The following is a 19207-nucleotide window of genomic DNA, read 5'->3' on the forward strand; positions in this document are numbered from 1 at the left end:
CAGTCTGCTACCGTTCTCTATAGTTTCCCATCAACGTAGTCTATACCTGGTGGTGCTACCGTTCTCTATAGTTTCCCATCCAGGTAGTCTGTACCTGGTGGTAATACAGTCTCCTACCGTTCTCTATAGTTTCCCATCCAGGTAGTCTGTACCTGGTGGTAATACAGTCTCCTACCGTTCTCTATAGTTTCCCATCCAGGTAGTCTGTACCTGGTGGTAATACAGTCTGCTACCGTTCTCTATAGTTTCCCATCAAGGTTGTCTATACCTGGTGGTAATACAGTCTGCTACCGTTCTCTATAGTTTCCCATCCAGGTAGTCTATACCTGGTGGTAATACAGTCTGCTACCGTTCTCTATAGTTTCCCATCCAGGTAGTCTATACCTGGTGGTGCTATCGTTCTCTATAGTTTCCCATCCAGGTAGTCTATACCTGGTGTTAATACATTCTGCTACCGTTCTCTATAGTTTCCCATCCAGGTAGTCTGTACCTGGTGGTAATACAGTCTGCTACCGTTCTCTATAGATTCCCATCCAGGTAGTCTATACCTGGTGGTAATACAGTCTACTACCGTTCTCTATAGTTTCCCATCCAGGTAGTCTATACCTGGTGGTAATACATTCTGCTACCGTTCTCTATAGTTTCCCATCCAGGTAGTCTGTACCGGTGGTAATACAGTCTGCTACTGTTCTCTATAGTTTCCCATCCAGGTAGTCTATACCTGGTGGTAATTCAGTCTGCTACCGTTCTCTATAGTTTCCCATCCAGGTAGTCTATACCTGGTGGTAATACAGTCTGCTACTGTTCTCTATAGTTTCCCATCCAGGTAGTCTATACCTGGTGGTAATACAGTCTGCTACCGTTCTCTATAGTTTCCCATCCAGGTAGTCTATACCTGGTGGTGCTACCGTTCTCTATAGTTTCCCATCCAGGTAGTCTATACCTGGTGGTGCTATCGTTCTCTATAGTTTCCCATCCAGGTAGTCTATACCTGGTGTTAATACATTCTGCTACCGGTCTCTATAGTTTCCCATCAAGGTTGTCTATACCTGGTGGTAATACAGTCTGCTACCGTTCTCTATAGTTTCCCATCCAGGTAGTCTGTACCTGGTGGTAATACAGTCTACTACCGTTCTCTATAGTTTCCCATCCAGGTAGTCTGTACCTGGTGGTAATACAGTCTGCTACCGTTCTCTATAGTTTCCCATCAAGGTTGTCTATACCTGGTGGTAATACAGTCTGCTACCGTTCTCTATAGTTTCCCATCCAGGTAGTCTATACCTGGTGGTAATACAGTCTGCTACCGTTCTCTATAGTTTCCCATCCAGGTAGTCTATACCTGGTGGTGCTATCGTTCTCTATAGTTTCCCATCCAGGTAGTCTATACCTGGTGTTAATACATTCTGCTACCGTTCTCTATAGTTTCCCATCCAGGTAGTCTGTACCTGGTGGTAATACAGTCTGCTACCGTTCTCTATAGTTTCCCATCCAGGTAGTCTATACCTGGTGGTAATACAGTCTACTACCGTTCTCTATAGTTTCCCATCCAGGTAGTCTATACCTGGTGGTAATACAGTCTGCTACCGTTCTCTATAGTTTCCCATCCAGGTAGTCTGTACCGGTGGTAATACAGTCTGCTACTGTTCTCTATAGTTTCCCATCCAGGTAGTCTATACCTGGTGGTAATTCAGTCTGCTACCGTTCTCTATAGTTTCCCATCCAGGTAGTCTATACCTGGTGGTAATACAGTCTGCTACTGTTCTCTATAGTTTCCCATCCAGGTAGTCTATACCTGGTGGTAATACAGTCTGCTACCGTTCTCTATAGTTTCCCATCCAGGTAGTCTATACCTGGTGGTGCTACCGTTCTCTATAGTTTCCCATCCAGGTAGTCTATACCTGGTGGTGCTACCGTTCTCTATAGTTTCCCATCCAGGTAGTCTATACCTGGTGGTAATACAGTCTGCTACCGTTCTCTATAGTTTCCCATCCAGGTAGTCTGTAGCTGGTGGTAATACAGTCTGCTACCGTTCTCTATAGTTTCCCATCCAGGTAGTCTATACCTGGTGGTAATACAGTCTGCTACCGTTGTCTATAGTTTCCCATCCAGGTAGTCTATACCTGGTGGTAATACAGTCTGCTACTGTTCTCTATAGTTTCCCATCCAGGTAGTCTATACCTGGTGGTAATACAGTATGCTACTGTTCTATATTTTTTCCCATTCAGGTTATCTGTACCTGGTGGTAATACAGTCTGCTACCGTTCTCTATAGTTTCCCATCAACGTAGTCTATACCTGGTGGTAATACAGTCTGCTACCGTTCTCTATAGTTTCCCATCCAGGTAGTCTATACCTGGTGGTAATACAGTCTGCTACCGTTCTCTATAGTTTCCCATCAACGTAGTCTATACCTGGTGGTGCTACCGTTCTCTATAGTTTCCCATCCAGGTAGTCTGTACCTGGTGGTAATACAGTCTCCTACCGTTCTCTATAGTTTCCCATCCAGGTAGTCTGTACCTGGTGGTAATACAGTCTCCTACCGTTCTCTATAGTTTCCCATCCAGGTAGTCTGTACCTGGTGGTAATACAGTCTGCTACCGTTCTCTATAGTTTCCCATCAAGGTTGTCTATACCTGGTGGTAATACAGTCTGCTACCGTTCTCTATAGTTTCCCATCCAGGTAGTCTATACCTGGTGGTAATACAGTCTGCTACCGTTCTCTATAGTTTCCCATCCAGGTAGTCTATACCTGGTGGTGCTATCGTTCTCTATAGTTTCCCATCCAGGTAGTCTATACCTGGTGTTAATACATTCTGCTACCGTTCTCTATAGTTTCCCATCCAGGTAGTCTGTACCTGGTGGTAATACAGTCTGCTACCGTTCTCTATAGTTTCCCATCCAGGTAGTCTATACCTGGTGGTAATACAGTCTACTACCGTTCTCTATAGTTTCCCATCCAGGTAGTCTATACCTGGTGGTAATACATTCTGCTACCGTTCTCTATAGTTTCCCATCCAGGTAGTCTGTACCGGTGGTAATACAGTCTGCTACTGTTCTCTATAGTTTCCCATCCAGGTAGTCTATACCTGGTGGTAATTCAGTCTGCTACCGTTCTCTATAGTTTCCCATCCAGGTAGTCTATACCTGGTGGTAATACAGTCTGCTACTGTTCTCTATAGTTTCCCATCCAGGTAGTCTATACCTGGTGGTAATACAGTCTGCTACCGTTCTCTATAGTTTCCCATCCAGGTAGTCTATACCTGGTGGTGCTACCGTTGTCTATAGTTTCCCATCCAGGTAGTCTATACCTGGTGGTAATACAGTCTGCTACTGTTCTCTATAGTTTCCCATCCAGGTAGTCTATACCTGGTGGTAATACAGTATGCTACTGTTCTATATTTTTTCCCATTCAGGTTATCTGTACCTGGTGGTAATACAGTCTGCTACCGTTCTCTATAGTTTCCCATCAACGTAGTCTATACCTGGTGGTAATATAGTCTGCTACCGTTCTCTATAGTTTCCCATCCAGGTAGTCTATACCTGGTGGTAATACAGTCTGCTACCGTTCTCTATAGTTTCCCATCAACGTAGTCTATACCTGGTGGTGCTACCGTTCTCTATAGTTTCCCATCCAGGTAGTCTGTACCTGGTGGTAATACAGTCTCCTACCGTTCTCTATAGTTTCCCATCCAGGTAGTCTGTACCTGGTGGTAATACAGTCTCCTACCGTTCTCTATAGTTTCCCATCCAGGTAGTCTGTACCTGGTGGTAATACAGTCTGCTACCGTTCTCTATAGTTTCCCATCAAGGTTGTCTATACCTGGTGGTAATACAGTCTGCTACCGTTCTCTATAGTTTCCCATCCAGGTAGTCTATACCTGGTGGTAATACAGTCTGCTACCGTTCTCTATAGTTTCCCATCCAGGTAGTCTATACCTGGTGGTGCTATCGTTCTCTATAGTTTCCCATCCAGGTAGTCTATACCTGGTGTTAATACATTCTGCTACCGTTCTCTATAGTTTCCCATCCAGGTAGTCTGTACCTGGTGGTAATACAGTCTGCTACCGTTCTCTATAGTTTCCCATCCAGGTAGTCTATACCTGGTGGTAATACAGTCTGCTACCGTTCTCTATAGTTTCCCATCCAGGTAGTCTATACCTGGTGGTGCTACCGTTCTCTATAGTTTCCCATCCAGGTAGTCTATACCTGGTGGTGCTACCGTTCTCTATAGTTTCCCATCCAGGTAGTCTATACATGGTGGTGCTACTGTTCTCTATAGTTTCCCATCCAGGTAGTCTATACCTGGTGGTAATACAGTCTGCTACCGTTCTCTATAGTTTCCCATCCAGGTAGTCTGTAGCTGGTGGTAATACAGTCTGCTACCGTTCTCTATAGTTTCCCATCCAGGTAGTCTATACCTGGTGGTAATACAGTCTGCTACCGTTCTCTATAGTTTCCCATCCAGGTAGTCTATACCTGGTGGTAATACTGTCTGCTACCGTTCTCTATAGTTTCCAATCCAGGTAGTCTATACCTGGTGGTAATACAGTCTGCTACCGTTCTCTATAGTTTCCCATCCAGGTAGTCTGCACCTGGTGGTAATACAGTCTGCTACCGTTCTCTATAGTTTCCCATCAACGTAGTCTATACCTGGTGGTAATACAGTCTGCTACCGTTCTCTATAGTTTCCCATCCAGGTAGTCTATACCTGGTGGTAATACAGTCTGCTACCGTTCTCTATAGTTTCCCATCAACGTAGTCTATACCTGGTGGTGCTACCGTTCTCTATAGTTTCCCATCCAGGTAGTCTGTACCTGGTGGTAATACAGTCTGCTACCGTTCTCTATAGTTTCCCATCCAGGTAGTCTGTAGCTGGTGGTAATACAGTCTGCTACCGTTCTCTATAGTTTCCCATCCAGGTAGTCTATACCTGGTGGTAATACAGTCTGCTACCGTTCTCTATAGTTTCCCATCCAGGTTGTCTATACCTGGTGGTAATACAGTCTGCTACCGTTCTCTATAGTTTCCCATCCAGGTAGTCTATACCTGGTGGTGCTATCGTTCTCTATAGTTTCCCATCCAGGTAGTCTATACCTGGTGGTAATACAATCTGCTACCGTTCTCTATAGTTTCCCATCCAGGTAGTCTGTACCGGTGGTAATACAGTCTGCTACCGTTCTCTATAGTTTCCCATCCAGGTAGTCTGTAGCTGGTGGTAATACAGTCTGCTACCGTTCTCTATAGTTTCCCATCAAGGTAGTCTATACCTTGTGGTAATACAGTCTGCTACCGTTCTCTATAGTTTCCCATCAAGGTAGTCTGTACCTGGTGGTAATACAGTCTGCTACCATTCTCTATAGTTTCCCATCCAGGTAGTCTATACTTGGTGGTAATACAGTCTGCTACCGTTCTCTATAGTTTCCCATCCATGTAGTCTGTAGCTGGTGGTAATACAGTCTGCTACCGTTCTCTATAGTTTCCCATCCAGGTAGTCTATACCTGGTGGTAATACAGTCTGCTACCGTTCTCTATAGGTTCCCATCCAGGTAGTCTATACCTGATGGTAATACAGTCTGCTACTGTTCTCTATAGTTTCCCATCCAGGTAGTCTATACCTGGTTGTGCTACCGTTCTCTATAGTTTCCCATCCAGGTAGTCTATACCTGGTGGTAATACAATCTTCTACCGTTCTCTATAGTTTCCCATCCAGGTAGTCTGTACCGGTGGTAATACTGTCTGCTACCGTTCTCTATAGTTTCCCATCCAGTTAGTCTGTAGCTGGTGGTAATACAGTCTGCTACCGTTCTCTATAGTTTCCCATCCAGGTAGTCTATACCTGGTGGTAATACAGTCTGCTACCGTTCTCTATAGTTTCCCATCCAGGTAGTCTATACCTGGTGGTAATACAGTCTGCTACCGTTCTCTATAGTTTCCCATCCAGGTAGTCTTTAGCTAGTGGTAATTCAGTCTGCTACCGTTCTCTATAGTTTCCCATCCAGGTAGTCTATACCTGGTGGTAATACAGTCTGCTACCGTTGTCTATAGTTTCCCATCCAGGTAGTCTATACCTGGTGGTAATACAGTCTGCTACTGTTCTCTATAGTTTCCCATCCAGGTAGTCTATACCTGGTGGTAATACAGTCTGCTACCGTTGTCTATAGTTTCCCATCCAGGTAGTCTATACCTGGTGGTAATTCAGTCTGCTACCGTTCTCTATAGTTTCCCATCCAGGTAGTCTATACCTGGTGGTAATACAGTCTGCTACTGTTCTCTATAGTTTCCCATCCAGGTAGTCTATACCTGGTGGTAATACAGTCTGCTACCGTTCTCTATAGTTTCCCATCCAGGTAGTCTATACCTGGTGGTGCTACCGTTCTCTATAGTTTCCCATCCAGGTAGTCTATACCTGGTGGTGCTACCGTTCTCTATAGTTTCCCATCCAGGTAGTCTATACCTGGTGGTGCTACCGTTCTCTATAGTTTCCCATCCAGGTAGTCTATACCTGGTGGTAATACAGTCTGCTACCGTTCTCTATAGTTTCCCATCCAGGTAGTCTGTAGCTGGTAGTAATACAGTCTGCTACCGTTCTCTATAGTTTCCCATCCAGGTAGTCTATACCTGGTGGTAATACAGTCTGCTACCGTTCTCTATAGTTTCCCATCCAGGTAGTCTATACCTGGTGGTAATACTGTCTGCTACCGTTCTCTATAGTTTCCAATCCAGGTAGTCTATACCTGGTGGTAATACAGTCTGCTACCGTTCTCTATAGTTTCCCATCCAGGTAGTCTGTACCTGGTGGTAATACAGTCTGCTACCGTTCTCTATAGTTTCCCATCAACGTAGTCTATACCTGGTGGTAATACAGTCTGCTACCGTTCTCTATAGTTTCCCATCCAGGTATTCTATACCTGGTGGTAATACAGTCTGCTACCGTTCTCTATAGTTTCCCATCAACGTAGTCTATACCTGGTGGTGCTACCGTTCTCTATAGTTTCCCATCCAGGTAGTCTGTACTTGGTGGTAATACAGTCTCCTACCGTTCTCTATAGTTTCCCATCCAGGTAGTCTGTACCTGGTGGTAATACAGTCTGCTACCGTTCTCTATAGTTTCCCATCAAGGTTGTCTATACCTGGTGGTAATACAGTCTGCTACCGTTCTCTATAGTTTCCCATCCAGGTAGTCTATACCTGGTGGTAATACAGTCTGCTACCGTTCTCTATAGTTTCCCATCCAGGTAGTCTATACCTGGTGGTGCTATCGTTCTCTATAGTTTCCCATCCAGGTAGTCTATACCTGGTGTTAATACATTCTGCTACCGTTCTCTATAGTTTCCCATCCAGGTAGTCTGTACCTGGTGGTAATACAGCCTGCTACCGTTCTCTATAGTTTCCCATCCAGGTAGTCTATACCTGGTGGTAATTCAGTCTGCTACCGTTCTCTATAGTTTCCCATCCTGGTAGTCTATACCTGGTGGTAATACAGTCTGCTACTGTTCTCTATAGTTTCCCATCCAGGTAGTCTATACCTGGTGGTAATACAGTCTGCTACCGTTCTCTATAGTTTCCCATCCAGGTAGTCTATACCTGGTGGTGCTACCATTCTCTATAGTTTCCCATCCAGGTAGTCTATACCTGGTGGTGCTACCGTTCTCTATAGTTTCCCATCCAGGTAGTCTATACCTGGTGGTGCTACCGTTCTCTATAGTTTCCCATCCAGGTAGTCTATACCTGGTGGTAATACAGTCTGCTACCGTTCTCTATAGTTTCCCATCCAGGGTGTCTGTAGCTGGTAGTAATACAGTCTGCTACCGTTCTCTATAGTTTCCCATCCAGGTAGTCTATACCTGGTGGTAATACAGTCTGCTACCGTTCTCTATAGTTTCCCATCCAGGTAGTCTATACCTGGTGGTAATACTGTCTGCTACCGTTCTCTATAGTTTCCAATCCAGGTAGTCTATACCTGGTGGTAATACAGTCTGCTACCGTTCTCTATAGTTTCCCATCCAGGTAGTCTGTACCTGGTGGTAATACAGTCTGCTACCGTTCTCTATAGTTTCCCATCAACGTAGTCTATACCTGGTGGTAATACAGTCTGCTACCGTTCTCTATAGTTTCCCATCCAGGTAGTCTATACCTGGTGGTAATACAGTCTGCTACCGTTCTCTATAGTTTCCCATCAACGTAGTCTATACCTGGTGGTGCTACCGTTCTCTATAGTTTCCCATCCAGGTAGTCTGTACCTGGTGGTAATACAGTCTCCTACCGTTCTCTATAGTTTCCCATCCAGGTAGTCTGTACCTGGTGGTAATACAGTCTGCTACCGTTCTCTATAGTTTCCCATCAAGGTTGTCTATACCTGGTGGTAATACAGTCTGCTACCGTTCTCTATAGTTTCCCATCCAGGTAGTCTATACCTGGTGGTAATACAGTCTGCTACCGTTCTCTATAGTTTCCCATCCAGGTAGTCTATACCTGGTGGTGCTATCGTTCTCTATAGTTTCCCATCCAGGTAGTCTATACCTGGTGTTAATACATTCTGCTACCGTTCTCTATAGTTTCCCATCCAGGTAGTCTGTACCTGGTGGTAATACAGTCTGCTACCGTTCTCTATAGTTTCCCATCCAGGTAGTCTATACCTGGTGGTAATACAGTCTACTACCGTTCTCTATAGTTTCCCATCCAGGTAGTCTATACCTGGTGGTAATACAGTCTGCTACCGTTCTCTATAGTTTCCCATCCAGGTAGTCTGTACCGGTGGTAATACAGTCTGCTACCGTTCTCTATAGTTTCCCATCCAGGTAGTCTGTAGCTGGTAGTAATACAGTCTGCTACCGTTCTCTATAGTTTCCCATCCAGGTAGTCTATACCTGGTGGTAATACAGTCTGCTACCGTTCTCTATAGTTTCCCATCCAGGTAGTCTATACCTGGTGGTAATACTGTCTGCTACCGTTCTCTATAGTTTCCAATCCAGGTAGTCTATAACTGGTGGTAATACAGTCTGCTACCGTTCTCTATAGTTTCCATCCAGGTAGTCTGTACCTGGTGGTAATACAGTCTGCTACCGTTCTCTATAGTTTCCCATCAACGTAGTCTATACCTGGTGGTAATACAGTCTGCTACCGTTCTCTATAGTTTCCCATCCAGGTAGTCTATACCTGGTGGTAATACAGTCTGCTACCGTTCTCTATAGTTTCCCATCAACGTAGTCTATACCTGGTGGTGCTACCGTTCTCTATAGTTTCCCATCCAGGTAGTCTGTACCTGGTGGTAATACAGTCTCCTACCGTTCTCTATAGTTTCCCATCCAGGTAGTCTGTACCTGGTGGTAATACAGTCTGCTACCGTTCTCTATAGTTTCCCATCAAGGTTGTCTATACCTGGTGGTAATACAGTCTGCTACCGTTCTCTATAGTTTCCCATCCAGGTAGTCTATACCTGGTGGTAATACAGTCTGCTACCGTTCTCTATAGTTTCCCATCCAGGTAGTCTATACCTGGTGGTGCTATCGTTCTCTATAGTTTCCCATCCAGGTAGTCTATACCTGGTGTTAATACATTCTGCTACCGTTCTCTATAGTTTCCCATCCAGGTAGTCTGTACCTGGTGGTAATACAGTCTGCTACCGTTCTCTATAGTTTCCCATCCAGGTAGTCTATACCTGGTGGTAATACAGTCTACTACCGTTCTCTATAGTTTCCCATCCAGGTAGTCTATACCTGGTGGTAATACAGTCTGCTACCGTTCTCTATAGTTTCCCATCCAGGTAGTCTGTACCGGTGGTAATACAGTCTGCTACCGTTCTCTATAGTTTCCCATCCAGGTAGTCTATACCTGGTGGTAATTCAGTCTGCTACCGTTCTCTATAGTTTCCCATCCAGGTAGTCTATACCTGGTGGTAATACAGTCTGCTACTGTTCTCTATAGTTTCCCATCCAGGTAGTCTATACCTGGTGGTAATACAGTCTGCTACCGTTCTCTATAGTTTCCCATCCAGGTAGTCTATACCTGGTGGTGCTACCGTTCTCTATAGTTTCCCATCCAGGTAGTCTGTACCTGGTGGTAATACAGTCTCCTACCGTTCTCTATAGTTTCCCATCCAGGTAGTCTGTACCTGGTGGTAATACAGTCTGCTACCGTTCTCTATAGTTTCCCATCAAGGTTGTCTATACCTGGTGGTAATACAGTCTGCTACCGTTCTCTATAGTTTCCCATCCAGGTAGTCTATACCTGGTGGTAATACAGTCTGCTACCGTTCTCTATAGTTTCCCATCCAGGTAGTCTATACCTGGTGGTGCTATCGTTCTCTATAGTTTCCCATCCAGGTAGTCTATACCTGGTGTTAATACATTCTGCTACCGTTCTCTATAGTTTCCCATCCAGGTAGTCTGTACCTGGTGGTAATACAGTCTGCTACCGTTCTCTATAGTTTCCCATCCAGGTAGTCTATACCTGGTGGTAATACAGTCTACTACCGTTCTCTATAGTTTCCCATCCAGGTAGTCTATACCTGGTGGTAATACAGTCTGCTACCGTTCTCTATAGTTTCCCATCCAGGTAGTCTGTACCGGTGGTAATACAGTCTGCTACCGTTCTCTATAGTTTCCCATCCAGGTGGTCTGTAGCTGGTAGTAATACAGTCTGCTACCGTTCTCTATAGTTTCCCATCCAGGTAGTCTATACCTGGTGGTAATACAGTCTGCTACCGTTCTCTATAGTTTCCCATCCAGGTAGTCTATACCTGGTGGTAATACTGTCTGCTACCGTTCTCTATAGTTTCCAATCCAGGTAGTCTATAACTGGTGGTAATACAGTCTGCTACCGTTCTCTATAGTTTCCCATCCAGGTAGTCTGTACCTGGTGGTAATACAGTCTGCTACCGTTCTCTATAGTTTCCCATCAACGTAGTCTATACCTGGTGGTAATACAGTCTGCTACCGTTCTCTATAGTTTCCCATCCAGGTAGTCTATACCTGGTGGTAATACAGTCTGCTACCGTTCTCTATAGTTTCCCATCAACGTAGTCTATACCTGGTGGTGCTACCGTTCTCTATAGTTTCCCATCCAGGTAGTCTGTACCTGGTGGTAATACAGTCTCCTACCGTTCTCTATAGTTTCCCATCCAGGTAGTCTGTACCTGGTGGTAATACAGTCTGCTACCGTTCTCTATAGTTTCCCATCAAGGTTGTCTATACCTGGTGGTAATACAGTCTGCTACCGTTCTCTATAGTTTCCCATCCAGGTAGTCTATACCTGGTGGTAATACAGTCTGCTACCGTTCTCTATAGTTTCCCATCCAGGTAGTCTATACCTGGTGGTGCTATCGTTCTCTATAGTTTCCCATCCAGGTAGTCTATACCTGGTGTTAATACATTCTGTTACCGTTCTCTATAGTTTCCCATCCAGGTAGTCTGTACCTGGTGGTAATACAGTCTGCTACCGTTCTCTATAGTTTCCCATCCAGGTAGTCTATACCTGGTGGTAATACAGTCTACTACCGTTCTCTATAGTTTCCCATCCAGGTAGTCTATACCTGGTGGTAATACAGTCTGCTACCGTTCTCTATAGTTTCCCATCCAGGTAGTCTGTACCGGTGGTAATACAGTCTGCTACCGTTCTCTATAGTTTCCCATCCAGGTAGTCTATACCTGGTGGTAATTCAGTCTGCTACCGTTCTCTATAGTTTCCCATCCAGGTAGTCTATACCTGGTGGTAATACAGTCTGCTACTGTTCTCTATAGTTTCCCATCCAGGTAGTCTATACCTGGTGGTAATACAGTCTGCTACCGTTCTCTATAGTTTCCCATCCAGGTAGTCTATACCTGGTGGTGCTACCGTTCTCTATAGTTTCCCATCCAGGTAGTCTGTACCTGGTGGTAATACAGTCTCCTACCGTTCTCTATAGTTTCCCATCCAGGTAGTCTGTACCTGGTGGTAATACAGTCTCCTACCGTTCTCTATAGTTTCCCATCCAGGTAGTCTGTACCTGGTGGTAATACAGTCTGCTACCGTTCTCTATAGTTTCCCATCAAGGTTGTCTATACCTGGTGGTAATACAGTCTGCTACCGTTCTCTATAGTTTCCCATCCAGGTAGTCTATACCTGGTGGTAATACAGTCTGCTACCGTTCTCTATAGTTTCCCATCCAGGTAGTCTATACCTGGTGGTGCTATCGTTCTCTATAGTTTCCCATCCAGGTAGTCTATACCTGGTGTTAATACATTCTGCTACCGTTCTCTATAGTTTCCCATCCAGGTAGTCTGTACCTGGTGGTAATACAGTCTGCTACCGTTCTCTATAGTTTCCCATCCAGGTAGTCTGTACCTGGTGGTAATACAGTCTGCTACCGTTCTCTATAGTTTCCCATCAACGTAGTCTATACCTGGTGGTAATACAGTCTGCTACCGTTCTCTATAGTTTCCCATCCAGGTAGTCTGTACCTGGTGGTAATACAGTCTGCTACCGTTCTCTATAGTTTCCCATCCAGGTAGTCTATACCTGGTGGTAATACAGTCTGCTACCGTTCTCTATAGTTTCCCATCAACGTAGTCTATACCTGGTGGTGCTACCGTTCTCTATAGTTTCCCATCCAGGTAGTCTGTACCTGGTGGTAATACAGTCTCCTACCGTTCTCTATAGTTTCCCATCCAGGTAGTCTGTACCTGGTGGTAATACAGTCTGCTACCGTTCTCTATAGTTTCCCATCAAGGTTGTCTATACCTGGTGGTAATACAGTCTGCTACCGTTCTCTATAGTTTCCCATCCAGGTAGTCTATACCTGGTGGTAATACAGTCTGCTACCGTTCTCTATAGTTTCCCATCCAGGTAGTCTATACCTGGTGGTGCTATCGTTCTCTATAGTTTCCCATCCAGGTAGTCTATACCTGGTGTTAATACATTCTGTTACCGTTCTCTATAGTTTCCCATCCAGGTAGTCTGTACCTGGTGGTAATACAGTCTGCTACCGTTCTCTATAGTTTCCCATCCAGGTAGTCTATACCTGGTGGTAATACAGTCTACTACCGTTCTCTATAGTTTCCCATCCAGGTAGTCTATACCTGGTGGTAATACAGTCTGCTACCGTTCTCTATAGTTTCCCATCCAGGTAGTCTGTACCGGTGGTAATACAGTCTGCTACCGTTCTCTATAGTTTCCCATCCAGGTAGTCTATACCTGGTGGTAATTCAGTCTGCTACCGTTCTCTATAGTTTCCCATCCAGGTAGTCTATACCTGGTGGTAATACAGTCTGCTACTGTTCTCTATAGTTTCCCATCCAGGTAGTCTATACCTGGTGGTAATACAGTCTGCTACCGTTCTCTATAGTTTCCCATCCAGGTAGTCTATACCTGGTGGTGCTACCGTTCTCTATAGTTTCCCATCCAGGTAGTCTGTACCTGGTGGTAATACAGTCTCCTACCGTTCTCTATAGTTTCCCATCCAGGTAGTCTGTACCTGGTGGTAATACAGTCTCCTACCGTTCTCTATAGTTTCCCATCCAGGTAGTCTGTACCTGGTGGTAATACAGTCTGCTACCGTTCTCTATAGTTTCCCATCAAGGTTGTCTATACCTGGTGGTAATACAGTCTGCTACCGTTCTCTATAGTTTCCCATCCAGGTAGTCTATACCTGGTGGTAATACAGTCTGCTACCGTTCTCTATAGTTTCCCATCCAGGTAGTCTATACCTGGTGGTGCTATCGTTCTCTATAGTTTCCCATCCAGGTAGTCTATACCTGGTGTTAATACATTCTGCTACCGTTCTCTATAGTTTCCCATCCAGGTAGTCTGTACCTGGTGGTAATACAGTCTGCTACCGTTCTCTATAGTTTCCCATCCAGGTAGTCTATACCTGGTGGTAATACAGTCTACTACCGTTCTCTATAGTTTCCCATCCAGGTAGTCTATACCTGGTGGTAATACATTCTGCTACCGTTCTCTATAGTTTCCCATCCAGGTAGTCTGTACCGGTGGTAATACAGTCTGCTACTGTTCTCTATAGTTTCCCATCCAGGTAGTCTATACCTGGTGGTAATTCAGTCTGCTACCGTTCTCTATAGTTTCCCATCCAGGTAGTCTATACCTGGTGGTAATACAGTCTGCTACTGTTCTCTATAGTTTCCCATCCAGGTAGTCTATACCTGGTGGTAATACAGTCTGCTACCGTTCTCTATAGTTTCCCATCCAGGTAGTCTATACCTGGTGGTGCTACCGTTCTCTATAGTTTCCCATCCAGGTAGTGTATACCTGGTGGTGCTACCGTTCTCTATAGTTTCCCATCCAGGTAGTCTATACCTGGTGGTGCTACTGTTCTCTATAGTTTCCCATCCAGGTAGTCTATACCTGGTGGTAATACAGTCTGCTACCGTTCTCTATAGTTTCCCATCCAGGTAGTCTGTAGCTGGTGGTAATACAGTCTGCTACCGTTCTCTATAGTTTCCCATCCAGGTAGTCTATACCTGGTGGTAATACAGTCTGCTACCGTTCTCTATAGTTTCCCATCCAGGTAGTCTATACCTGGTGGTAATACTGTCTGCTACCGTTCTCTATAGTTTCCAATCCAGGTAGTCTATACCTGGTGGTAATACAGTCTGCTACCGTTCTCTATAGTTTCCCATCCAGGTAGTCTGCACCTGGTGGTAATACAGTCTGCTACCGTTCTCTATAGTTTCCCATCAACGTAGTCTATACCTGGGGGTAATACAGTCTGCTACCGTTCTCTATAGTTTCCCATCCAGGTAGTCTATACCTGGTGGTAATACAGTCTGCTACCGTTCTCTATAGTTTCCCATCAACGTAGTCTATACCTGGTGGTGCTACCGTTCTCTATAGTTTCCCATCCAGGTAGTCTGTACCTGGTGGTAATACAGTCTGCTACCGTTCTCTATAGTTTCCCATCCAGGTAGTCTGTAGCTGGTGGTAATACAGTCTGCTACCGTTCTCTATAGTTTCCCATCCAGGTAGTCTATACCTGGTGGTAATACAGTCTGCTACCGTTCTCTATAGTTTCCCATCCAGGTTGTCTATACCTGGTGGTAATACAGTCTGCTACCGTTCTCTATAGTTTCCCATCCAGGTAGTCTATACCTGGTGGTGCTATCGTTCTCTATAGTTTCCCATCCAGGTAGTCTATACCTGGTGGTAATACAATCTGCTACCGTTCTCTATAGTTTCCCATCCAGGTAGTCTGTACCGGTGGTAATACAGTCTGCTACCGTTCTCTATAGTTTCCCATCCAGGTAGTCTGTAGCTGGTGGTAATACAGTCTGCTACCGTTCTCTATAGTTTCCCATCCAGGTAGTCTATACCTGGTGGTAATACAGTCTGCTACCGTTCTCTATAGTTTCCCATCCAGGTAGTCTGTACCGGTGGTAATACAGTCTGCTACCGTTCTCTATAGTTTCCCATCCAGGTAGTCTATACCTGGTGGTAATTCAGTCTGCTACCGTTCTCTATAGTTTCCCATCCAGGTAGTCTATACCTGGTGGTAATACAGTCTGCTACTGTTCTCTATAGTTTCCCATCCAGGTAGTCTATACCTGGTGGTAATACAGTCTGCTACCGTTCTCTATAGTTTCCCATCCAGGTAGTCTATACCTGGTGGTGCTACCGTTCTCTATAGTTTCCCATCCAGGTAGTCTGTACCTGGTGGTAATACAGTCTCCTACCGTTCTCTATAGTTTCCCATCCAGGTAGTCTGTACCTGGTGGTAATACAGTCTCCTACCGTTCTCTATAGTTTCCCATCCAGGTAGTCTGTACCTGGTGGTAATACAGTCTGCTACCGTTCTCTATAGTTTCCCATCAAGGTTGTCTATACCTGGTGGTAATACAGTCTGCTACCGTTCTCTATAGTTTCCCATCCAGGTAGTCTATACCTGGTGGTAATACAGTCTGCTACCGTTCTCTATAGTTTCCCATCCAGGTAGTCTATACCTGGTGGTGCTATCGTTCTCTATAGTTTCCCATCCAGGTAGTCTATACCTGGTGTTAATACATTCTGCTACCGTTCTCTATAGTTTCCCATCCAGGTAGTCTGTACCTGGTGGTAATACAGTCTGCTACCGTTCTCTATAGTTTCCCATCCAGGTAGTCTATACCTGGTGGTAATACAGTCTACTACCGTTCTCTATAGTTTCCCATCCAGGTAGTCTATACCTGGTGGTAATACATTCTGCTACCGTTCTCTATAGTTTCCCATCCAGGTAGTCTGTACCGGTGGTAATACAGTCTGCTACTGTTCTCTATAGTTTCCCATCCAGGTAGTCTATACCTGGTGGTAATTCAGTCTGCTACCGTTCTCTATAGTTTCCCATCCAGGTAGTCTATACCTGGTGGTAATACAGTCTGCTACTGTTCTCTATAGTTTCCCATCCAGGTAGTCTATACCTGGTGGTAATACAGTCTGCTACCGTTCTCTATAGTTTCCCATCCAGGTAGTCTATACCTGGTGGTGCTACCGTTCTCTATAGTTTCCCATCCAGGTAGTGTATACCTGGTGGTGCTACCGTTCTCTATAGTTTCCCATCCAGGTAGTCTATACCTGGTGGTGCTACTGTTCTCTATAGTTTCCCATCCAGGTAGTCTATACCTGGTGGTAATACAGTCTGCTACCGTTCTCTATAGTTTCCCATCCAGGTAGTCTGTAGCTGGTGGTAATACAGTCTGCTACCGTTCTCTATAGTTTCCCATCCAGGTAGTCTATACCTGGTGGTAATACAGTCTGCTACCGTTCTCTATAGTTTCCCATCCAGGTAGTCTATACCTGGTGGTAATACTGTCTGCTACCGTTCTCTATAGTTTCCAATCCAGGTAGTCTATACCTGGTGGTAATACAGTCTGCTACCGTTCTCTATAGTTTCCCATCCAGGTAGTCTGCACCTGGTGGTAATACAGTCTGCTACCGTTCTCTATAGTTTCCCATCAACGTAGTCTATACCTGGGGGTAATACAGTCTGCTACCGTTCTCTATAGTTTCCCATCCAGGTAGTCTATACCTGGTGGTAATACAGTCTGCTACCGTTCTCTATAGTTTCCCATCAACGTAGTCTATACCTGGTGGTGCTACCGTTCTCTATAGTTTCCCATCCAGGTAGTCTGTACCTGGTGGTAATACAGTCTGCTACCGTTCTCTATAGTTTCCCATCCAGGTAGTCTGTAGCTGGTGGTAATACAGTCTGCTACCGTTCTCTATAGTTTCCCATCCAGGTAGTCTATACCTGGTGGTAATACAGTCTGCTACCGTTCTCTATAGTTTCCCATCCAGGTTGTCTATACCTGGTGGTAATACAGTCTGCTACCGTTCTCTATAGTTTCCCATCCAGGTAGTCTATACCTGGTGGTGCTATCGTTCTCTATAGTTTCCCATCCAGGTAGTCTATACCTGGTGGTAATACAATCTGCTACCGTTCTCTATAGTTTCCCATCCAGGTAGTCTGTACCGGTGGTAATACAGTCTGCTACCGTTCTCTATAGTTTCCCATCCAGGTAGTCTGTAGCTGGTGGTAATACAGTCTGCTACCGTTCTCTATAGTTTCCCATCAAGGTAGTCTATACCTTGTGGTAATACAGTCTGCTACCGTTCTCTATAGTTTCCCATCAAGGTAGTCTGTACCTGGTGGTAATACAGTCTGCTACCATTCTCTATAGTTTCCCATCCAGGTAGTCTATACTTGGTGGTAATACAGTCTGCTACCGTTCTTTATAGTTTCCCATCCATGTAGTCTGTAGCTGGTGGTAATACAGTCTGCTACCGTTCTCTATAGTTTCCCATCCAGGTAGTCTATACCTGGTGGTAATACAGTCTGCTACCGTTCTCTATAGGTTCCCATCCAGGTAGTCTATACCTGATGGTAATACAGTCTGCTACTGTTCTCTATAGTTTCCCATCCAGGTAGTCTATACCTGGTTGTGCTACCGTTCTCTATAGTTTCCCATCCAGGTAGTCTATACCTGGTGGTAATACAATCTTCTACCGTTCTCTATAGTTTCCCATCCAGGTAGTCTGTACCGGTGGTAATACTGTCTGCTACCGTTCTCTATAGTTTCCCATCCAGGTAGTCTGTAGCTGGTGGTAATACAGTCTGCTACCGTTCTCTATAGTTTCCCATCCAGGTAGTCTATACCTGGTGGTAATACAGTCTGCTACCGTTCTCTATAGTTTCCCATCCAGGTAGTCTATACCTGGTGGTAATACAGTCTGCTACCGTTCTCTATAGTTTCCCATCCAGGTAGTCTTTAGCTAGTGGTAATTCAGTCTGCTACCGTTCTCTATAGTTTCCCATCCAGGTAGTCTATACCTGGTGGTAATACAGTCTGCTACCGTTGTCTATAGTTTCCCATCCAGGTAGTCTATACCTGGTGGTAATACAGTCTGCTACTGTTCTCTATAGTTTCCCATCCAGGTAGTCTATACCTGGTGGTAATACAGTCTGCTACCGTTGTCTATAGTTTCCCATCCAGGTAGTCTATACCTGGTGGTAATTCAGTCTGCTACCGTTCTCTATAGTTTCCCATCCAGGTAGTCTATACCTGGTGGTAATACAGGCTGCTACTGTTCTCTATAGTTTCCCATCCAGGTAGTCTATACCTGGTGGTAATACAGTCTGCTACCGTTCTCTATAGTTTCCCATCCAGGTAGTCTATACCTGGTGGTGCTACCGTTCTCTATAGTTTCCCATCCAGGTAGTCTGTACCTGGTGGTAATACAGTCTCCTACCGTTCTCTATAGTTTCCCATCCAGGTAGTCTGTACCTGGTGGTAATACAGTCTGCTACCGTTCTCTATAGTTTCCCATCAAGGTTGTCTATACCTGGTGGTAATACAGTCTGCTACCGTTCTCTATAGTTTCCCATCCAGGTAGTCTATACCTGGTGGTAATACAGTCTGCTACCGTTCTCTATAGTTTCCCATCCAGGTAGTCTATACCTGGTGGTGCTATCGTTCTCTATAGTTTCCCATCCAGGTAGTCTATACCTGGTGTTAATACATTCTGCTACCGTTCTCTATAGTTTCCCATCCAGGTAGTCTGTACCTGGTGGTAATACAGTCTGCTACCGTTCTCTATAGTTTCCCATCCAGGTAGTCTATACCTGGTGGTAATACAGTCTACTACCGTTCTCTATAGTTTCCCATCCAGGTAGTCTATACCTGGTGGTAATACAGTCTGCTACCGTTCTCTATAGTTTCCCATCCAGGTAGTCTGTACCGGTGGTA

This window comes from Salmo salar, chromosome 06, assembly GCF_965601325.2.
Source record: "Salmo salar chromosome 06, fSalSal1, whole genome shotgun sequence".
In the NCBI taxonomy this organism is placed as follows: Eukaryota; Metazoa; Chordata; class Actinopteri; order Salmoniformes; family Salmonidae; genus Salmo; species Salmo salar.